Consider the following 21,131-nt stretch of genomic DNA (forward strand, 5'->3'; position numbering starts at 1 on the left):
GCAATATTTTGATTGTAGTCAGATGGGGACAGTCACATACCCCAAATGGAAATTTGAATTTCCTAATAGAATCCCTAAACTGGCACCAAAATTATTGCATTGAAATGTACTTGCTGCATTAATAAACACAAACCTTCTCTTTCTCTCTGTGAATGCAAGCCGGTGCACCAACACAAGTGCCTCATTTGTAGTCCCCTCTTCTTCCCCTGACTGTCTGCTTTCACATAAATATGTAAGAATTTCCATTTTATTTCCTGCCTGTGTAGCACCCCATTTCTTTCTCTGCCATAAAATGAAAAGGAACATTGACGGTTTATTTTTGATGCTACGATGAAAATGTATTTGTGGCGAAACAAGCGGGAGAATAGCTGTTAAAAATTCCCTCATACCCACAGCATTCAATTCACGAGAAGTCATCACTGTCGCTTTGCCTTTGGCTTTTTACACCAGGTGGTGCAGAACATCTGCAGTGTTAGGTAAAATGAAAGTCAAAGACATTTTACCACTCGAGCAGAATACACAGCGGTTTCTAGCTAAAACTGATTTCCTGTCAGAAGCTGCAGAATATAGGCTAATGTAGGGTAATCCTGCAGGTTTTTAAGACAGAAAGTAGTTAAAAAACAAAGGGATTCATATTCTACTTTTGTCCTTGCGTGAGGGAACCTCTGAGGGTGACAGAGTATGCATGTGTGTGAGAATGAGAGAGAGGGAGAGTGACAGCGAAATAATCGCTTTTGTAATTTTAGATCCGTAAATGTGGTGCTTGCATCCCCTTATCCCAGCTACTTAGTTTGTGCCATGCGGTAAGTGATGCTATGCACTTAGGCTGTGAAAAGCAGGTCAATATGACCACTGAGAGAAAACCACATGTGCATGGCAGGGATAGCTTTGGGATTATTTCTCACAAAATGTCTTAATTCCTGTGTTCACTAATGATCCAGGGAAAATGCCCTCTAATCTCCATTCCATTAATTAAAAAGAGCATGAGCCCATGGAAAACCTTGCCATCTGCTACGGCTTCGTTCCTGCAGACAGATTGGGTTTTCAGTTTTTAACCAGGGGAAATGGGCTTTTTAGAGCAGACTGATGGAGCGTGCACTGAGGTGGATGGTAAACACACACAACCACTCTTTTTGTATATTAATAGGGTAGAATGTGTTTAAAAGATGCTGTTTGATGAAGAAACTTCCTCATCTCAAACACTCAAAAATTTGACAGGGAATTAACATAATAACCCTAAAATGTCATTATCTTTCCTTTTATTTTTATTTTTTTTACTTCATGAAAACTTTTTTTTTTTATAAGACACTTGTTTATCTCAAACTCATAATCTAAAGGATTACTGTGTGTTTTTAATCAGTGAAAGATCTAATAGTGACTCTCTTAGTTTGACTTCTTTAATCTGATTTGGTCAAGATTTAATTAGATTACTTTGTTTGATAAAAAGTTTAATTACATGAAAATCAATGAACAGCTTCAAAGTGGCTCCCAGGTACAACAATGTTTTGGCATAGGCTGCATTCACATTACTGATTGAAGTGCCCTGAAATCGATTTTATTTGTTTGTTTGTTTACGTTTAAATATTCATGTTATCTATATCTATTATTTATTTATTTATTTAAAGTCTCAGGTCTGTTTTGGGGTAGCTCACAATCATGTTATAAAAAATACTTTTGTCTCCTCTGATTATTCTCACTCTGGTCACATCACCAGAGATCAGAATTGAGTTCAGTCAAATTCAACATTTTCAAGTTTGAAGTTTTATTTAGATAGACAGATAGATCTTATTTTGTGTGTTTACCCAAAAAGAATATTGTGCAACATGAAGACAAAATTAAAAACAAAATCTGTTTCAAGTAGGGCTGCAACAAAGATTATTTGGATTATCGATGAATCTGATGGGGTTTCAACACAATTAATCGATTAATCGGATTAGCTCTGAATTTTTTAAAATGTGCCAGGGAAACAATTTTTCTCTCCTTCCATCACTTTATTTAACAACAGAACATTATTTGAAAACTTAAAATACTTGAAAATCAACAAATCGTCAAACGTCCCTTGGCTGTTAAAATATAAAATAATAAAGAATAAAACAGTTTATAATAAAGAACAAAATAATTATTTCAAATGGCACTGCTTTATCAAAGTGCTGAGTTGCCATAAAACATTGAAACATATAAATGTTATAAAATATATGGTGAAAAAAGAGGTATTTTTGTTGTTGCAAATGAGCAATTAGCATAACCAGTTAACCATAAAACCCAAATCAAAACTGTAGCCTGACTCATTATATGTGCAACATCTCTGTATAAATTGTAAACTATGTGGTCATTTCACAATGACACGTGACTCATATTTCTTTCTCTAAAATTGTATTGTAGCATTATTAGTTGTTATTACTTTTATTATTGTTGCTATTATTATTAATATATGAATAAAAATAAATTTAAAAATATAATTTGTAATACATTTGACTCTTTTACGGCAACAAACGCTGAGCCATTAATTATTATACAGAAAACAAATGCGCAAACATGCTGAAATGCCAGCAGCTTAATGCTAAATTTAACACTGAAAACGCCATAGACATACTAACGCATTAGCATCGGCGTTAGCATAAAATACATCTATCAACTGTTTCAGAAGACCATAACAGGTCAGTTTAACATAAAAAAGGTAAATATTCCTCACAGACATATGCTCTTTAGGGTTTTAGCTGGGAAAAATTAAGATAAAGTGAAATAAAACAAATGAAACCAACGAAGCAGCAGCTCGAAGCACTCCTTCATTGGTTCAAGATTCGAAGCAAAGCTCGGTTGATTATATGGAAGAAACAAAACATTTGCGGTAAAACAAAGTTATTTAGCAACTATTAGATGATTAAATTAGTTGACAACTATTTTAATAATCGATTTTAATCAGTTAACTCGATTAGTTGTTTCAGCTCTAGTTTCAAGTCATTTCAAACTGGAGTGAACTTCACCCAAAAGAGTTCACAGGAAATATCAAGTATTTAATAACTTTTTCCCCGATATTACTGATTCTCTGTGTATTTTATTCTCAGAATCGTGATTTCACCATTTATATGAAGAGTTTTGAAATCAGTTGTCCATCAACAGCTGTGACTTTTGTGACTTTTAGGACTAATTAACTATTACATCCATTATTATGTGGCTGCCACATTTGTGTTTGTCTTAGCATAATTATTCACTTTTCAATCACTGTCAAAAAAAAAAAAAAAAAAGGGGGGAAAGAAGAGAAACTGATCAACCAAAAGGAATCCTAATAAGATCTTTGGATTAGTTTTGTGTTTGCTCTGAGATTGTATGTGTGTGTGTGGGGGGGGGGGGGGGGGGGGGGAGATTTGTGATCAATTTCAGATTTTCTCCCTGAAATATGGATTTAATGATGTGTCTTATCTGTAGAAAAGGCCATCGAAGTTTTGCTTGACTGGCAGCGGTTGACATTTCCAACAGTTTGTGTGAAATGGTGAAGCCTGTCAACATAACAACAACTGAACCACTGTGCAGTTTTGACAGTCAGCATTGTGCAGACTGAGATCTGGATTGTAAAGATTTAGGTGAGGATCCAGATATGTTACAACTCAAATACTAATGATGTGATGAAGTCAGAGGTGCTGCTGGCAACAATACAGTACTACTGCAAAATGTCAAGATTGTCTTAAGTGTGCACTCTTTGACTGCCCTTCTAGTTGCACTGTGCAGGGATAGATTTTTTTATGTGATTTCACTGATGTATTAAATGTTGAAACACTTTCATAAAAACATTGAATTAAGGTTTGACCTACAGCCAAAGCCTGAGGACTGTGATTCTCATCTGGAGCTTGTGCAGAAAAGATTATGCGAGCAGATGTCGTTTCCTTTGGAACAGTGGCGCCAATAATAAATAAGCACATGCGCGCGCGCGCACGCGTGCTCATCTTTGAAGAGAAGCAGTCCACGTCCTGTGTTCTGTCTGATGCGCACAGGCGCTCGTCCAGTCTCACTAAATGCTACTTTCTCCGCACTGACTGCGGATCTCTTTCTGGTCACTTTAAGCGAGGGACGCACAGGGGTCCTTGATGTCCGCAGTCGAGTTGTTTTAGTTTTCAAATGGACGCACCAGGTATGAAGAAAGCTCCGTGCGTAATGCGGCATGCGCTGCGCCGTTTGGTGTTAATCACATTTTTCTTGGATGTGGTGCGGGGACAGATTCGTTACTCAATCCCAGAGGAGCTGGAGCACGGAGCTTTTGTTGGCAACATTGCGGAAGACCTGGGACTGGATTTGGACAGGCTCTCCGCGCGCAGGTTCAGGATAGTCTCAGGCGCCAAGAAGCAATACGTGGAAGTGAATCTGGAAAACGGGGTTTTATTTGTCAATGAAAGAATCGATCGAGAAGAGCTATGCGAGCAGAGTTTGTCCTGTTCGTTCCATTTGCAAGTGGTGATCGAAAACCCGCTGGAGCTGTACAGAGTGGAGGTGGAAATCTTGGACGTGAACGACAACTCTCCCACTTTTCCATGGACCGAGTTTAATCTGGACATATCAGAGTCCGCAGCGCCCGGATCTCGCTTCCCACTCGAGAGCGCACAGGATTTGGACGTTGGATCCAACTCTTTACGCACTTATTTGCTGAGCGTAAACGAACATTTCCTGCTGGACATACAGACGCGCAGCGACGGCAGCAAGTTCGCAGAATTAGTGCTGCAAAACCCGCTGGACAGAGAGCGACAAAACGCCCACCAGATGGTGCTGACGGCGGGTGGACGGGGGGCGCACCGGAGAGGTCTGGCACTGCGCAAATCGACGTGATAGTTCTGGACGCCAACGATAACGCGCCGGTGTTCGATCGTCCTTTTACAGGGTGAGGCTTCCTGAAAACGCACCCAAAGGCGCAGTTGTCAATCAAGCTCAACGCGTCGATTTGGATGAGGGTCCCAATGCGGACATCACCTACTCCTTCAGCGGCCACGCGCCTCTCAGAGTGCGCCAGCTCTTCAGCGTGGACTCGCGCACGGGGGAAATTAAAGTCAAAGGAGTTGTTGATTATGAAAAGGCAAGGATGCACGAAATTTATGTCCAAGCTAAAGATAAGGTCCGTCACCTGTGGCGGTCCACTGCAAAGTGCTGGTAAACGTTTTGGATCAAAACGACAACGCCCCCGAGGTGATTCTGACGTCAGTGTCCACACCTGTGCAGGAAGACGCGCCCGCGGAGACGGTGATCGCGGTTATCAGCGTCACGGACAGAGACTCTGGTGAAAACGGGAACGTGGACTGTGAGATCCCTAACCACGTGCCCTTTCAGCTCCACTCGTCTTTTAAGAACTACTACACCTTAGTAACGTGTGATCTGCTGGACAGGGAGACGGTGGCCGAGTACAACATCACTCTCACCGCGAGAGACATGGCTCTCCACCTTTGTCCACGCGTAAAACTATTGTAGTCCAAGTGTCAGACGTGAACGACAACGCGCCTCGCTTCAAACAGCCGTCCTACACCGTCTATCTCACCGAGAATAACGCACCGGGGGCCTCCATTTGCGCAGTGTCCGCTCTGGATCAGGATTCGGGTCAGAACGCCTACACTTCCTACTCCATCCTAGAAGGTGACATCCAAGGGATGCCGGTGTCCACGTACGTGTCCATAAACTCAGACAACGGCAACATTTACGCGCTGCGATCGTTCGATCACGAGCAACTGAAAAACTTTCAGGTTGTGGTTCAAGCTCAGGATGCGGGGTTTCCACCTCTGCGCAACAACGTTTCGGTCAATATCTTTATTTTAGACCAAAACGACAACACGCCTGTTATTGTGTCACCGCTCGGACGGAACGGCACTGCGCCCGCCGAGGTCGTGCCCAGGTCAGTGGAAGCTGGGTACCTGGTAACCAAAATAACAGCGGTGGACGCGGACGCGGGGCAGAACTCGCGTCTTTTTTACCAAATGCTCCAGGCGACAGACCCGAGCCTGTTCAGTGTGGCTCTGTACACAGGAGAGATCAGGACCATCCGTCAGTTGTCGGAGAAAGAGCCCGCAAGACACAGGCTGGTCATTGTGGTGAAGGACAACGGTCAGCCGCCCCTCTCGGCCACAGTTTCCATCATCCTGTCAGTGGTTGACAGCCTGCCAGACTCGCAGCCTGATTTGGGTGACCTGTCCCACAGCTCCGGCTTCACCTTCTACTTAATAGTGTTTCTGGGCGCAGTGTCCTTCACCTTCCTGCTGGCGATCATCGTCCTGGTGGCGGTGAGGACACTGAAGGGCAGACCGTCCAAACGAGATGTCAGCACCCTGCGTGGGTGCTGCGCCTGCTGCCGCTCAGCAACACCGACCCCCACCGAGGTGTTAACAAAGTCCAATTTAAACCTCCGGATGTCCGCAGGCGCCGCCGGGTGCGCAGAGACAAACAGCAGCGGCGCGCAGCCTCAGGTGTACTATAAATGTGTCCTCACGCCCGAACTGTCCAAAAGTGACTTTATGTCCTCAAAACCCTGCAGCCCAGCGATGTCAACTCCCCAAAATAACGCAAACAACTCAGATTATGTGACTTGCGGATGGAGCGCGCTGGATCACAAGGAGCAGGTCAACAACAGAGCCGCAACTCCGAACGAGGTAATGGCAACAAGAAACATGCGCAAAACAGCTTCACAGATCAAATTCAGCATGATCAAACATCAGGCAGAAACCTTTATGGCTGTTTTCCATCAAAATGTGATGAACTAGAAGGGCATTAGAGCAAATAACTTCGCCAACACTAACAGGTACCCCTTCTTTTTCTTTCTTTCTTTTTTTTTAAGTAGAAAACAATCCTGAACCCACCCCTTCTATTTGGATCACTTCAAAATTAATATCAATATATCTCTGCAAATATTGATTTTGTGAGTTTCTTTAACATTAGGATATAGGGCATTTTAAAGATATTTATTTCTGTTTATTTTAACATTACAAGAGAGGGAACTTTTCAACATTTTCATGAATCTCAAAAGAGACAATGCACAGATCTTAAACAAACCAACAGGCATATATCAACCCAAAGAACAGATCAGATTTGGTGCAGATTGGGATAACAGTATGAATTTTGTTCCACAAAATTTTGATCATTCAGAGAACAATTCAGACTTAGCCCCCCGCGACCCTTAATTGGAATAAGCGGTAGAAGATGAATGAATGAATGAAGTCTGAATTCACAACAGTCACAACAAACTCTGGATTGTTAATTGGAGAAAATGCTATAGTGCGCTGTCCATGGTCCTGATCAGACAGCTGTCACATGGGCACAGCACGGATCATGTAAATGACTTGTCTTGTTGTATAGTTTAAATAAATAGTACATATATGTGGAAAACAACACTAGGAATGTGTAATACACTTTGGTACAGAGTACATCATGGAAATTAAACTTTATGTGACCAGCAATTATAGCTTTTGCTGTATTGTTTATTATTTGTTTGTCTACAACCCCAATTCCAATGAAGTTGGGACATTGTGTAAAATGTAAATAAAAACAGAATACAGTGATTTGCAAGTCCTCTTCAACCTATATTCAATTGAATACACCACAAAGACAAGATATTTAATGTTCAAACTGATAAACTTTATTGTTTTTGTGCAAATATTTGCTCATTTTGAAATGGATGCCTGCAACACGTTTCAAAAAAGCTGGGACAGTGGTGTGTTTACCACTGTGTTACATCACCTTTCTATTTGCACAAAAACAATAAAGTTTATCAGTTTGAACATTAAATATCTTGTCTTTGAGGTGTATTCAATTGGATATAGGTTGGAGAGGATTTGCACATCATTGTGTTCAGTTTTTATTTACATTCCACACAACGTCCCAACATCATTGGAATTGGGGTTGTATTTGTTTATCTATTTTTTATGGTAGTGAGTGAAACCCCCCCCCCCCCCCCAAAAAAAAAGGAACAAAAACAAATACATACTGTCACATGTAGATATAATTAATCATTTCTGGATTAAGCTTATTTATTTAAACCTTTATTTAACCGGGATAGTCCCATTGAGATCGAGATCTTTTTTACAAGGGAGACCTGAACAATTTTAAAGTTTCCAATTCAACTAACCTGCATGTCTTTAAATGTGGGAGGAAATCAGAACACCCAGAGGAAAGCCACGCAAACACAGGGAGAACATGCAAACTCCACACAGAAAGGCTACAGGTGGCAATCAAACTCATGGCCTTCTTGCTGTGAGCAACAGTGCTAACCACTAAGCCATTGTGCTGCCCATCGTGCTGCCTCATATGTGCATACCTTTCTTCAGAAACACTACATATGCAGCAATATATATGTGCATATGTGAGGTGTGAACAAATAAACAAAACCTCAACAAAACTAAAACAGAAAAAAAAAAAACATCAAGGTCAATCAGAATTTTATTTGAATCAATGCAAGGTAGTCGCGCCTGTCTTCTGGAGAGAATGTCTTTTGTTCAAGCACACTTCTTCATATACATCTGGTGTTGTGTCAGGAAAAGCATCCACAAGCTCTTGATCTTTATGAGGATCTGCATCAAAGTATGTCTAAACAAACATGACATCCTGAGCACTGACCTTTGATCATGGCTTCAGTACTCTGCTCAGCTTTGTTTCTAATTGCTGATCTGTGATTCTGGGTCTGATCTTTGTTTTTGATGACTTATCTATTATCATGTTGATCCTTATTGTTAAATTTAGAGCTTGATTGCTGAATTTTATCCTGATTGCTGACCTTTGATAATGGATAATGATATTTGATCCCAATCTCTGATGTTTAATTATGTCCGCCAATGATGTAATAAAATCATTGGCATTTATTTATTTGTCTGTCTGTCTGACTGACTGACTGACTGACTGACTGACTGACTGTTAGCAGGATTATGTCTAAACTACTGCATGGATTTTGCTGAAATTTAACTCCAATACATATTAAGCCATGGAAGAATCCATAAAATTTTGGAGGTGTTTCCCTTTATATAGACTTTGAAGGATTACATCAAAACTACTTCACGGATTCTCACCAAATTTTCACCATGGATACATATTAGGCCATGGAAGAATCCATTAAATTTTGGAGGTGATCTGGATCCAGATTCTGGATCAAGATTTCACTTTATATAGGCTTTGAAGGATTACTTCAAAACTACTTCATGGATTCTCACCAAATTTGCACCATAAATAGATATCTGGGTATGGAAGATTCCACTGAATTTTGGAGGTGATCCTGATCTGGATTTTGGATCAAGGTTTCCCTTTATATAGGCTTTGAAGGATTAATTCAAAACTACTTCATGGATTTTCACCAAATTTACACCAGCGATAGATACTATTAGGGCATGGAAGACTCCACAGAATTTTGGAGGTGATCCAGATTGGGGGATTTCAGAAATCTCTAATTGCTCTTGCTCCAATTACTGTCCCTTTGATCTGGATCAATTTCAAAGTTTGTTTTTTTCTTCTTTCTTTTCTTCTTTATTCTTCTTTAGCACATGCCAAGCCCTCCAACAAGCCTCATTACAATCAGTCTGTTAAATTTTTGCAACATCCTGCTGAAAAAAAAGCAGGTGTTGGGTGGATGAACATTTAACCTTTCATCATAAGCCCTGCCCATCACCTTTTATTTGTGCTGGGACATTTAAATTTTTGACACAGCAAATCTGCACTTTTTGGAATCTGAGATTTTGAACAACTACAAAGATACCTGCCCCCTACAGGACAAGACTGTGAAGAACTACTGTATAGACAAACTGTACTCACAGGTGACAATGGAAACTCAAATGTGTGGAAATATAACCACATATAAAACACGTTTGGAGTGGCTCTTTAAATATTTATAATGTGAATAAAATATCATACCTTACAGGGTTTTTTTCCCAGCTGAAACATGAATCCATAATATTTCCTGAGGTTCTGCCTGTCGACCCTGAAGCCAGTTTTACCTTTCATGAATAACAGATGAAATAGCATCATCGGATGTTGAGAATCTTCCAGAGCTGACAGCTGTACATGTGAACACACACAGATAAAATGCTCCTGTACATGAGCTGGTCACCAATTTCTTATTTCTCTTTGTGCAGTTTAAGAATTCAAACAAGGACTGGACTTGGACAAAAAACCAGCGGAACTCTGCATATAAGAGGTGACCACAGATAGTGTTAAACCTCTTAAAATACACACACACTTACACCTGCAAACATGTACAACTCTTTCTTCTCTTTGCTTCTTCAGATATAGCTCAACAAATATAGAGGGCACACTTCCACATCAAGCAAATCATGATCCTGTGGGGTTTTCATGCTCTGGTGCACCACAGTACCTGATGTGGGGAAACCATGAACATGGTAAGTTTTTATGAAATACTAATCCACACAATCACTGTAAAATCAAACCTATTATTTCAACTCAAAAATGTGAAAAATTCCAAGTTAAGTGAACAATGTGATTTGTTCTTCCTTCATGACTTTATGTTGTCTTAATTACAGTCATCTCAGAAGAACAAATGATATTGTTCACTTAACTTAGAATGTTAAGACAGCCCTTTCACTCACATTTTTTTAGTTGAAACATGTCCAACATGTCTTCTAAAGTGGGGTGTCTTCATAATTTTGAGACAGTAAGTTTTTTTTTTTTTTTTTGAAATATTAACTCAGTTTCAATTTAATTAGCTTATAATGCACCAAATCACAGCAAAACCATTTCAAGGCGCCTTACATGAAACAATTCAACATAAAATTTAAATAAATAATTAAAATGAATAAAAACATTCAAATACATGATTAAAAACAGAAGTAAAAGAATAAAACATAAAAAATAAAAATATATAAAATAAAAAATAAAAACTATTCATAAGAAAGAGAATACAAATAGGTTTTCAGTCTTGACTTAAAAATGTCCACGGACTCTGACTGCCTCACGGTCACAGGAAGACTGTTCCACAGGGTGGGTGCATGATGCGAAAAGGCTCTTTGACCTGCTGACTTCTTCTTCACCCTGGGAACACAGAGAAGTCCCGCATCCTGCAACCCCAAAGCCTGCACCTGCACGTGGAGTTCCACCAGATCAGCCAGATTAGATGGCGCCAGTCTATGAACAACCTTATAAGTCAATAACAAAACCTTAAAATCTGCTCTCACAGAGACAGAGAGCCAGTGCAAAGATGCCAAAATGGGTGTGATATGTTCAGACCTTCTGCTATGTGTTAAAAGACTGGCAGCAGCATTCTGAACGAGCTGAAGACCCCTAATGCTGGACTGTGGTAACCCTGAAAATAGAACATTACAATAATCTAGTCTATAAGAAACAAAAGCATGAATCAGGGTCTCAGCATCAGCCATAGACAGGATGGAGTGGATCCTCACTATATTTCACAGATGAAAAAAGCAGTCCTAATAACATCCCTGATGTGGAGGTCAAACGACAACATGGGATCAAAAAAAATTACCCCAAGGTTCCTTAACTAATTGTTATGATACTATGTAAAAGCTTTGAGATAGAAAATTACAATTTTGAGATGGAAACTCACAATTAGAAATATTTTAACTTAATCATGACAAGCTATTTCATAATTTTAAATTATTGTCTTATAATTATAACTGAGTAGCTCATAATTATGACTGATTGGTTCATAATTGTTATCGCAAATCTTATGAACATCTCAAAATTATGTCCTGTTTCGGAAGGTTCAATTCAAGGCCAGCACTGGCCATTCTTCATGTAATGTGTAATTCAGTATGTGTAATCTATCTATCTATCTATCTATCTATCTATCTATCTATCTATCTATCTATCTATCTATCTATCTATCTATCTATCTATCTATCTATCTATCTATCTATCTATCTATCTATCTATCTATCTATCTATCTATCTATCTATCTATCTATCTATCTATCTATCTATCTATCTATCTATCTATCTATCATAATGAAATGACAAATTATCTCAAAATTATGATTTAATATCTCATAAAAAATTACTTTGTCTCAAAATGAGATATTCCTGTTTCATACATATACCAGGTCATATTTATTACAATGCATTACTTTAAAAATGCTGAAGGTACAAACTGATGCTGGAAATATTTTTTGTTTGTTTGTTTTCAAATGACAGAAATGAGCTTTCACAGCTTGGACCTGTGCAGGAGTTTGAGATCCTTTTGTGTTCAAGGATTTTCTCTGAAATGTGAAATGTTAAAGTGAAAAGCAGCAAACACCAGACACCAAAGTGAGAAGGATTTTAATGCATCAACATGAGGATTACTTGGAACCATTATGTATTTGCAAAGTAGCTGCTGCTTTTGAAACGGGCATATTCCTGTGAAGTTTATGCAAATGTGTATTTGCAGGCACATACTTCAAATGCAAATTGCAATTTATGCACATTTTTACAGACTGTGAGATGCCTCTTCAAGACGAAGCGGTTCCTAACTACTCGTGGACTCCAAAGTATGCTCAGCATCATTCTGCAACACCAGACTACCAGCACAATGTGTACATCCCCGGATCCACATCTGGATACAGCACGCTGAAGCTGACATCCAGAGGTGATCTGGATGTGTACAACAGCTTCTCTACTTTTGGCAAGAAAAAGAGATTCATCTCAAATTATGAACAAGCATTTGACAAAGATGAAAACATGATAAACAATGACATCTTTAAATAATTAAGCATAGTCTGTGCTGTGTGCATGACTTCTTGCCATATGTATGTTTAAATCAATATATTTATACAGTGCCAACTCACAACAAAAGTCTGCCCAATGTGTCACACGCAAGCAGCATTTAAATCTTAACCGCCCCTTGTAGTGCAGCAGATAACTGAAATAATCCTTCAAAACGTGATGCAAGCACCAAATTTAGCACAAATACACCTTAGACATTACCTTTTTGAAAAGGCAGGGTGTCCACTTGAATTTTCAATAGGCAGCCAGGTTGGCGTCAATTGAAGAATTACACAGGAGTTAAAATTAATGGCCCCTTCACACAAAGTGCGAAGTTGGGATGGCGTTTGGACGAAAACAGCAAAACAGTTTGAAATTAGCGCATGAAACATCGCGCTGATTGGCAGGTGTGCACAAACCCAGTGTGAGAGCTCATGCACATGCTGGTGTCCGTCGAGCAGGAATGTTGCCAGATGCTCCACATGGTGCCGCTTATGTGGATGAAATGAAAACTAGCTGGTACATGTGGAACGACATTGCTCCGCTTATGTGGAACAATAAAAAAAAAAAGGAAAAATAAACACACCACCCGGGATGCGAAATCCCAGCTTTAAAAACCTCTGATTCCCAGTCAGAGACTTTACCACTGAGCTACAGAGCTGTTCTTTGAAAGCTGCGGGAAGCTGCCTCATATCAGGAACGACATGAAACTATTACAAATAAAATTAAATCCCACACCATATGAAAACACCACATTTATCAAGCAAGAAATACAAATATGATCTGTCTGTTCCTCTGGTGATGACCCATGGTCACAGACATACAGTCATGAAATGACATGAATGAGAAGCAGTGTGCTTTGATCATGTCCACATCTGCTGGTCAGGTGCATCCAGTCAGTCGGGCATGGGTTCTGCCCGACAGGTGTGTCTTGTGGATGGCGCGCCACAGCACAGACACCGCGTCATGTGGAAACAGAGCTCACATGGGTGACGTGATGGTCAGATCGCCCACTGCATGTTCTGATCTGACTGTCCACTGTGAGGCATGTGTGTCTGATTGCTGTATTTACGTGAACATAAATAAAAACATATATCGCCATGGTAGCGACAAGCTGCAGCAAGTGAGCGTGCACATGGAGCAGACACTGACAGTCCCCCAGGTTGAAATGGACCGCTGCAATGTCCAGAATGTCAGATCACCACAGCTGCTTCTGTTGGAAGCCACGCCTCCCGTGCGTGGAGTGCACACACCCACGTGCCAGTGTGTGTTTGCAAAGTCACACTCGTGGGGAACTTAGACAAATTTCACAGCAGTACTACAGTGGTTGTCTGCAGTCTGTTGTCGTGCCAAGACTGCGACTGGTCACACATTTTGTAAGTGCCATGCATGCAGTGTTAGGTGTTGGCCAGAATTTGGCCATCACCTGCCGCAAGAGGGTGCGATGGGTTCACACAGCGCACACTTTGTCTTTCAGCAACAGGTGTACGAGGTGTTGGCAACAGGGATGACATTATACGGTTTGCACACGATTCCTGCGTCATGAACTTCGTCCAAACTTTGCACTATGTGTGAAGGGGCTCTAAAAGATGCTCCAATCATATTGAAAACTGTACCACATTATTTGTCTGATCACAGAGATTCCAAAAAAGTATAGTTTGGTTGTGATGGGGTAAAATGGTAAATGGACTGCATTTATATAGCATTTTTCCATCTGCATCAGACGCTCAAAGCGCTTTACAATAATGCCTCACATTCACCCTGATGTGAGGGAGCTGCCATACAAGGCACTAACTACACACCAGACCACTAGACCATCAACTCCCCCAAAATTAGTATTCTAATGTTGGAAAAATATAATGTAAATTATTGGTTGAGTTAATAGGGTTTAAAAAAGGAATAGTTTGTATCATGTGTCATGCTTAGTTATCATGTTACCCGGTAACAAATGTCACATGTCATAGAATCCAATGGACATCGGCACTGTTTAACCTTTGCCTTGCTGACCAAGCACTCAGCACAGCCAAAGCCATTCCATTTATTAATTGTATTATCTCAAACATTAATTGGCTCCACTTTTTAATGACATTGAAGCAACTTTTACCTTTGACCCCTGTACAAACTAAAATTGACCTTTCTTACCATTTTTGCTATTTTTTCCTCATAACTCCATAGAATTCAGTAATAGTTGGTCCAAACTATACCTTTTTGAAATCTTTATATTCAGAAAAATAATATGGAATACGTTTCAATGTGACTGGAGCATTTTTAAATTTTGACCCCTGTGTAATTCTTCAATTGACCCCTACTTGGCTGCTTATTGAAAGTTTATGTGGGCACTCTGCATTTTAGAAAGAGTAATGTCTAAGGAATATGTGTGTCAAATTTGTTGCTTACATCACGATTTGAAGGATCTCTCTGTAAATATTCACTTATTTGCTGCACTATTGAGGGAACACATTGGGGATAGTTTGAAGAAAAAGCCCCTCTGGCTTTTTTGAATTAACTGGAAGAAACCTCAAGCAGAGTACAGTAGGGGCAGTGGGGTGGCCATCTGCTTTGGCTGTACAAGCAAAATCAAACAAAACAACACAGAACTTTCAGAACATGCAGTAATACAGTTGTTGCAGCTAATCAACCATATATAGTCCAGTGTTCACAATGACACATGTCTTGAAAGGACAACCCAGAGTTAAAGGCCAAGGTCCCAGCTGCACCAGTCAATCTGTGATTGCTCTCATGCTACATTAGTCAACAAAATTAGGACACAGTTCCAACTCCAACCCAAATGTTGCTCCAAACCTTCCACAAAGTTCCCCACATCCCTAAACCAAGTTACAGGGTTCAAAGGTTTCACTGTAGACTGCACAATCCCACACCCTAGGGTCACATACAGACACAATGCAGGGTGCTCCCTCCTCATCTGCAGATTCCTGATGCTCCTCTGCCAATCCTCTCTGGCTGGAAATTGATCAGCATGAAGGCACCATTCTTCAGTCATGGAGCTCTTATTGTTGCCACATACACCAACTGAATTCCATATGAGGTGTCTAAGAAAGATCACCAACATCTCATGGAAAGACAGAATACCTGGAGTGCAGTGCACCATTCAAGGGATTGAATACAACCTGATTCAGTCCATGCTGTGCTGGTCAGGTCATCTAGATAGAATGACTGCTGACCACATTCCCAAGATCCTCTTCTATAGTCAGTTAAAAAATGGGAAAAGGAACCATGGCGGTCAGAAGAAGAGGTACAAGGATGTACAAAAAGCCAACCTGGAAATGTGCAACTTGGACTGACTGCTGGGAGACTACAGCAGATGATCGCATAACATGGCACCAGTGAATCAGGACTGGTGTAGTGTTCTTTGGGTGGGCAGGATTAAAGCCTTGCAAGGGAAGCAAAGATACAGAAAAGAAAACCAACCAAATGCCAACCCATGTACTGTAGCTGGCATGTGGCACTGTGGCATCTCTGGTCACGCCTACTCATCCAGAATTGGTCTGCTTAGCCATTAGCAGAGCCATGACCAGTTGATCTGATGTATAGTTTATTTTGTTGCTTTTGGTTTGTTTCGATTAATGGACCTGGTCCTGGTAAGATCTGTCTTGGACAGCTCACTCCACAATTCTTCATTCTTTCAAGTTGACACCGGTGGCTCCTCGTCAGGTTGCCAAATGGACTCCCCACAGGTTTTGAAGGCAGGAGCTCAGAGAGACAGCAAATAAGAATCAATCCATCAGAATGACCAATCCATTGAAACATGTCTCATGCAAGCTCGTGCATGGTAACACTGTATGTCTGCCCTTTCAGATGGACTATACTGTAGCATCACCCCTTACTACAATTTTAGTGTGTAAATACTACTTTTGATTTTACTAGTAATAAAAATTGACTTTTTTACTTTATGGATAGTAAACTGTCCAGATGTTTTTTTTTTTGTTGTTGTTTTGGTTTTTTTTTGTTGTTTTTTTGTTTTTTTGTTTGGTTTTTTTTTCATTTCCAGCAGTGGTGACCTCAGGGAATATCATTTAATCTATGAGTATCTCAACAAGGCTTTGATGAAATATACAGTGACCTAAATATCTTTTTTATTATTATTATTATTATTGCAATTCACGTTGTTAATTTAATTTCTTCATTCCTTGATTCTGTTTGTGTACAAAATAGTCTTGCAAATTTATATGGGCGCACCTTCCTTGTTATAGCTGTGAATTATTGAACTGTACTCTAAATTAGAGCACTAAACCCTGTTTGTTTATTTCTAGAGCTGACATGTTTAAAATTTGCATTCATTAAATCAACATCCGACTTCTCAATAACAAGAAAGCTACATGCTTGCATTATTTATCAAATCAAATCAATTTTATTTATATAGTGCAAAATCACAACAAACAGTTGCCCCAAGGCGCCTTATATTGTAAGGCAAGGCCATACAATAATTACGGAAAAACCCCAATGGTCAAAACGACCCCCTGTGAGCAAGCACTTGACAACAGTGGAAAGGAAAAACTCCCTTTTAACAGGAAGAAACCTCCAGCAGAACCAGGCTCAGGGAGGGGCAGTCTTCTGCTGGGACTGGTTGGGGCTGAGGGAGAGAACCAGGAAAAAGACATGCTGTGGAGGGGAGCAGAGATCAATCACTAATGATTAAATGCAGAGTGGTGCATACAGAGCAAAAAGAGAAAGAAAGACTCAGTGCATCATGGGAACCCCCCAGCAGTCTAAGTCTATAGCAGCATAACTAAGGGATCGTTCAGGGTCACCTGATCCAGCCCTAACTATAAGCTTTAGCAAAAAGGAAAGTTTTAAGCCTAATCTTAAAAGTAGAGAGGGTGTCTGTCTCCCTGATCTGAATTGGGAGCTGGTTCCACAGGAGAGGAGCCTGAACGCTGAAGGCTCTGCCTCCCATTCTACTCTTACAAACTTCTAGTCCCTGTTAGCACTCTAGCTGCAGCATTTTGAATTAACTGAAGGCTTTTCAGAGAACCTTTAGGACAACCTGATAATAACAACCATGTTTCTAAGATTTGTGGGGCCAAGTACAATAACTTCAGTTTTATCTGAGTTTAAAAGCAGGAAATTAGAGGTCATCCATGTCTTTATGTCTGTAAGACAATCCTGCAGTTTAGCTAATTGGTGTGTGTCCTCTGGCTTCATGGATAGATAAAGCTGGGTATCATCTGCGTAACAATGAAAATTTAAGCAATGCCGTCTAATAATACTGCCTAAGGGAAACATGTATAAAGTGAATAAAATTGGTCCTAGCACAGAACCTTGTGGAACTCCATAATTAACCTTAGTCTGTGAAGAAGATTCTCCATTTACATGAACAAATTGTAATCTATTAGATAAATATGATTCAAACCACCGCAGCGCAGTGCCTTTAATACCTATGGCATGCTCTAATCTCTGTAATAAAATTTTATGGTCAACAGTATCAAAGCAGCACTGAGGTCTAACAGAACAAGCACAGAGATGAGTCCACTGTCTGAGGCCATAAGAAGATCATTTGTAACCTTCACTAATGCTGTTTCTGTACTATGATGAATTCTAAAACCTGACTGAAACTCTTCAAATAGACCATTCCTCTGCAGATGATCAGTTAGCTGTTTTACAACTACCCTTTCAAGAATTTTTGAGAGAAAAGGAAGGTTGGAGATTGGCCTATAATTAGCTAAGATAGCTGGGTCAAGTGATGGCTTTTAAAGTAATGGTTTAATTACTGCCACCTTAAAAGCCTGTGGTACATAGCCAACTAATAAGTAAAATAATATATAGATCGAATATTTAAGATCGAAGCATTAATTAATGGTAGGGCTTCCTTGAGCAGCCTGGTAGGAATGGGGTCTAATGGGGGGGGGGGGGGGGGGTATCTAATTTATCATTTATCTAATTTATCATAAGATGATATCGGTAAACAAGCTGTCCTTTGAACTGTGAGGGGCAGTGTATGCCATAATTATTTTTTGGTCTCTCATACATTCATTCCACTTCACACATACATAATGTTCTCAAAACACACAAACACACACGTGCACACATACAAATTTTTGTCTGGTAGTGTATGTATTAGTGAGGATAAGTGCATGTTGAGTAAGAAGGTGGGTATGTGTGAGAGAAAATACGTGCATATGTCACTGAGGATTAATGTTAAGTGTGTGTGTGTACATGTAAAGATGTTTATGTCTATGACAGAACAGATGTACGTGTGAGGGAAAATATATGTATGTCAGTGAGAATAAATGCATATGGGAATATTAAGTTACAGCTCATCCACTTCACTGTGCACTTCACTTTTCCCCACATTTTGTTATGTTACAGCCTTATTCCAAAATGGAGTAAATTATTTTTTTCTCTCAAAATTCTACTCACAACACCCCATAATGACAACATGGAAATTTTTTTTTTTTTTTTTATCATTGCAAATTTATTAAAAGTAAAAAACTTAGAAATCACATGTACAAAGTATTCATACCCTTTGCTCAATACTTTGTTGATGCACCTTTGGCAGCAATTACAGTCTCAAGTCTTCTTGAATATGATGACATAAGCTTTGTGCACCCAGCTTTGGGCAGTTTTGTCCATTTCTCTTCGCAATACCTCTCAAGCTCCATCAGGTTGGATGGGGGGCGTCGGTGCACAGCCAGTTTCAGATCTCTCCAGAGATGTTCAGTCGGATTCAGGTTTGAGCTCTGGCTGGGCCACAAAAGGACATTCACAGAGTTCTGAAGCCACTCATTTGATATCTTGGCTGTGTGCTTAGGGCCATTGTCCTGCTGAAAGATAATTTCTTAGTTTTTTATTATTATTAATAAATTTGCAAAAATCAAAAAAAAAAGAAAAAACAAACTTTTCTCACATTGTCATTATGGGGTATTGTGTGGAGAATTTTGGGGAAAATACATTTCATCCATTTGGAATAAGGCTGAAACATGTTAATAAGAATATATGTGTGAGAGTAAGATGTGTATGTGAGCGGGAGATTTAAATGCACATGAGTAAGACGATGTCTGTGTGTGAAATAAAATATATGCATGTGTGAGTGAGAATAAATGTACGTGTCAGGGTGAAGATATGAGATGGAGAGTGAGAATATGTGTAATAGTGGAGCAGATAAGTACGTATGACTTTTGGCTAGAATTGTTCACTTGGTCATACAAGCATCAGATTTGGCATGAATGTTCTTAATAAATCAGTGTTTGAGAAAAAAGTGCTGGCCACTTGAAAATCCAATATGGTGGCCAGGTAGGGGTCAATGAAGAATTACACAGGGGTCAAAATTTAAGAATGCTCCAATCATATTGAAAAGTATAACACATTATTTGTCTGATCATAAATATTCTAAAAAAAAAGGTATAGTTTGGACTATCTATGATTGAATGTTATGGAGTTATGAGGTAAAAACAGCAAAAATTGTGACAAAGGTCAGTTTCAGTTTGTACAGGGGTCAAAAGTTAAAGCTGCTCCAATTTTTGTAAAATGTGATGCAGATTATTGGTTGAGTTAATAAGGGTTTAAAAAGGAATAGTTTGCACCATGTGCCATGCTTAGTTGTCACGTTACAGGGTAATATAAGTCATATGTCATAGAATCCAATGTACGTCAACATTGTTTGACATTTACTCTGCAAACAAAGCATTCAACACAGTCAAAACTAGTCCATTTATTAATCCTATTAGCTCAACCAATATTTTGCACCACTCTCTACCAAAGTTGGAGCAACTTTAACTTTTGACCTTTCTTACCATTGTTGCTATTTTTACCCCATAACTCCATAACATTCAGTCATAGATAGTCCAAACTATACCTTTTTGGAATCTTTGTGATCAGACACATAATTTGGTACAGCTTTCAAAATGATTGGAGCATTTTTAAATTTTGACCCCTGTGTCATTGTTCATTGACCCCTACCTGGCCGTCATATTGGATTTTCACATGGCCAGCAGATTTATGAAGAACCTTCTTCTCAAATCTGATGCTTGTATTGCCATGTGAAGGATTGTTTCAGTTATCTACTGCACTATAAGTGGGAGTCTCTAAATCAATTGTGGCTGCAGTGGTTGCCAGAGTGAGTGAAAGTAAGTGGTTTTTTTTTTTTAGCAGTATTTGCATCTCATCTCACGATCACATAACTTTCACAAAAAACAGTATGGCTGAATGCAAACCAAACACAAAAACAAACATAACAAGTTGACATGTACAGTAACATGTGAAGCACAGAAGAAAAATATAACAGCCATACGTGTTCACGTTACATTTGGGGCACATGACTCTTTGATCTTATTAAACTTAAACCTTAGAAGTGGATTTCAAACACACGGCATCAAATAAGTGCAACCATGATGTAACCTGCACCTCATGGTGCAAACAGCCTGGGGAGATTTAAGCAGCGGAACACAAGAGGGAGTATGTTACAGTGAGTAACATCATAGCTGTGATTTTAATCCTTTCACTTTAGTGGCAGA

General features: G+C 39.6%; 1 pseudogene; it reads left to right on the top strand.

Moving 5' to 3' along the window:
* Positions 1–3,846: 3,846 nt before the first annotated feature.
* On the top strand, positions 3,847–12,877 carry LOC117517677 (annotated as a pseudogene).
* Positions 12,878–21,131: the final 8,254 nt, after the last annotated feature.

Source organism: Thalassophryne amazonica, chromosome 9 (assembly GCF_902500255.1).
Source record: "Thalassophryne amazonica chromosome 9, fThaAma1.1, whole genome shotgun sequence".
Classification (NCBI taxonomy): Eukaryota; Metazoa; Chordata; class Actinopteri; order Batrachoidiformes; family Batrachoididae; genus Thalassophryne; species Thalassophryne amazonica.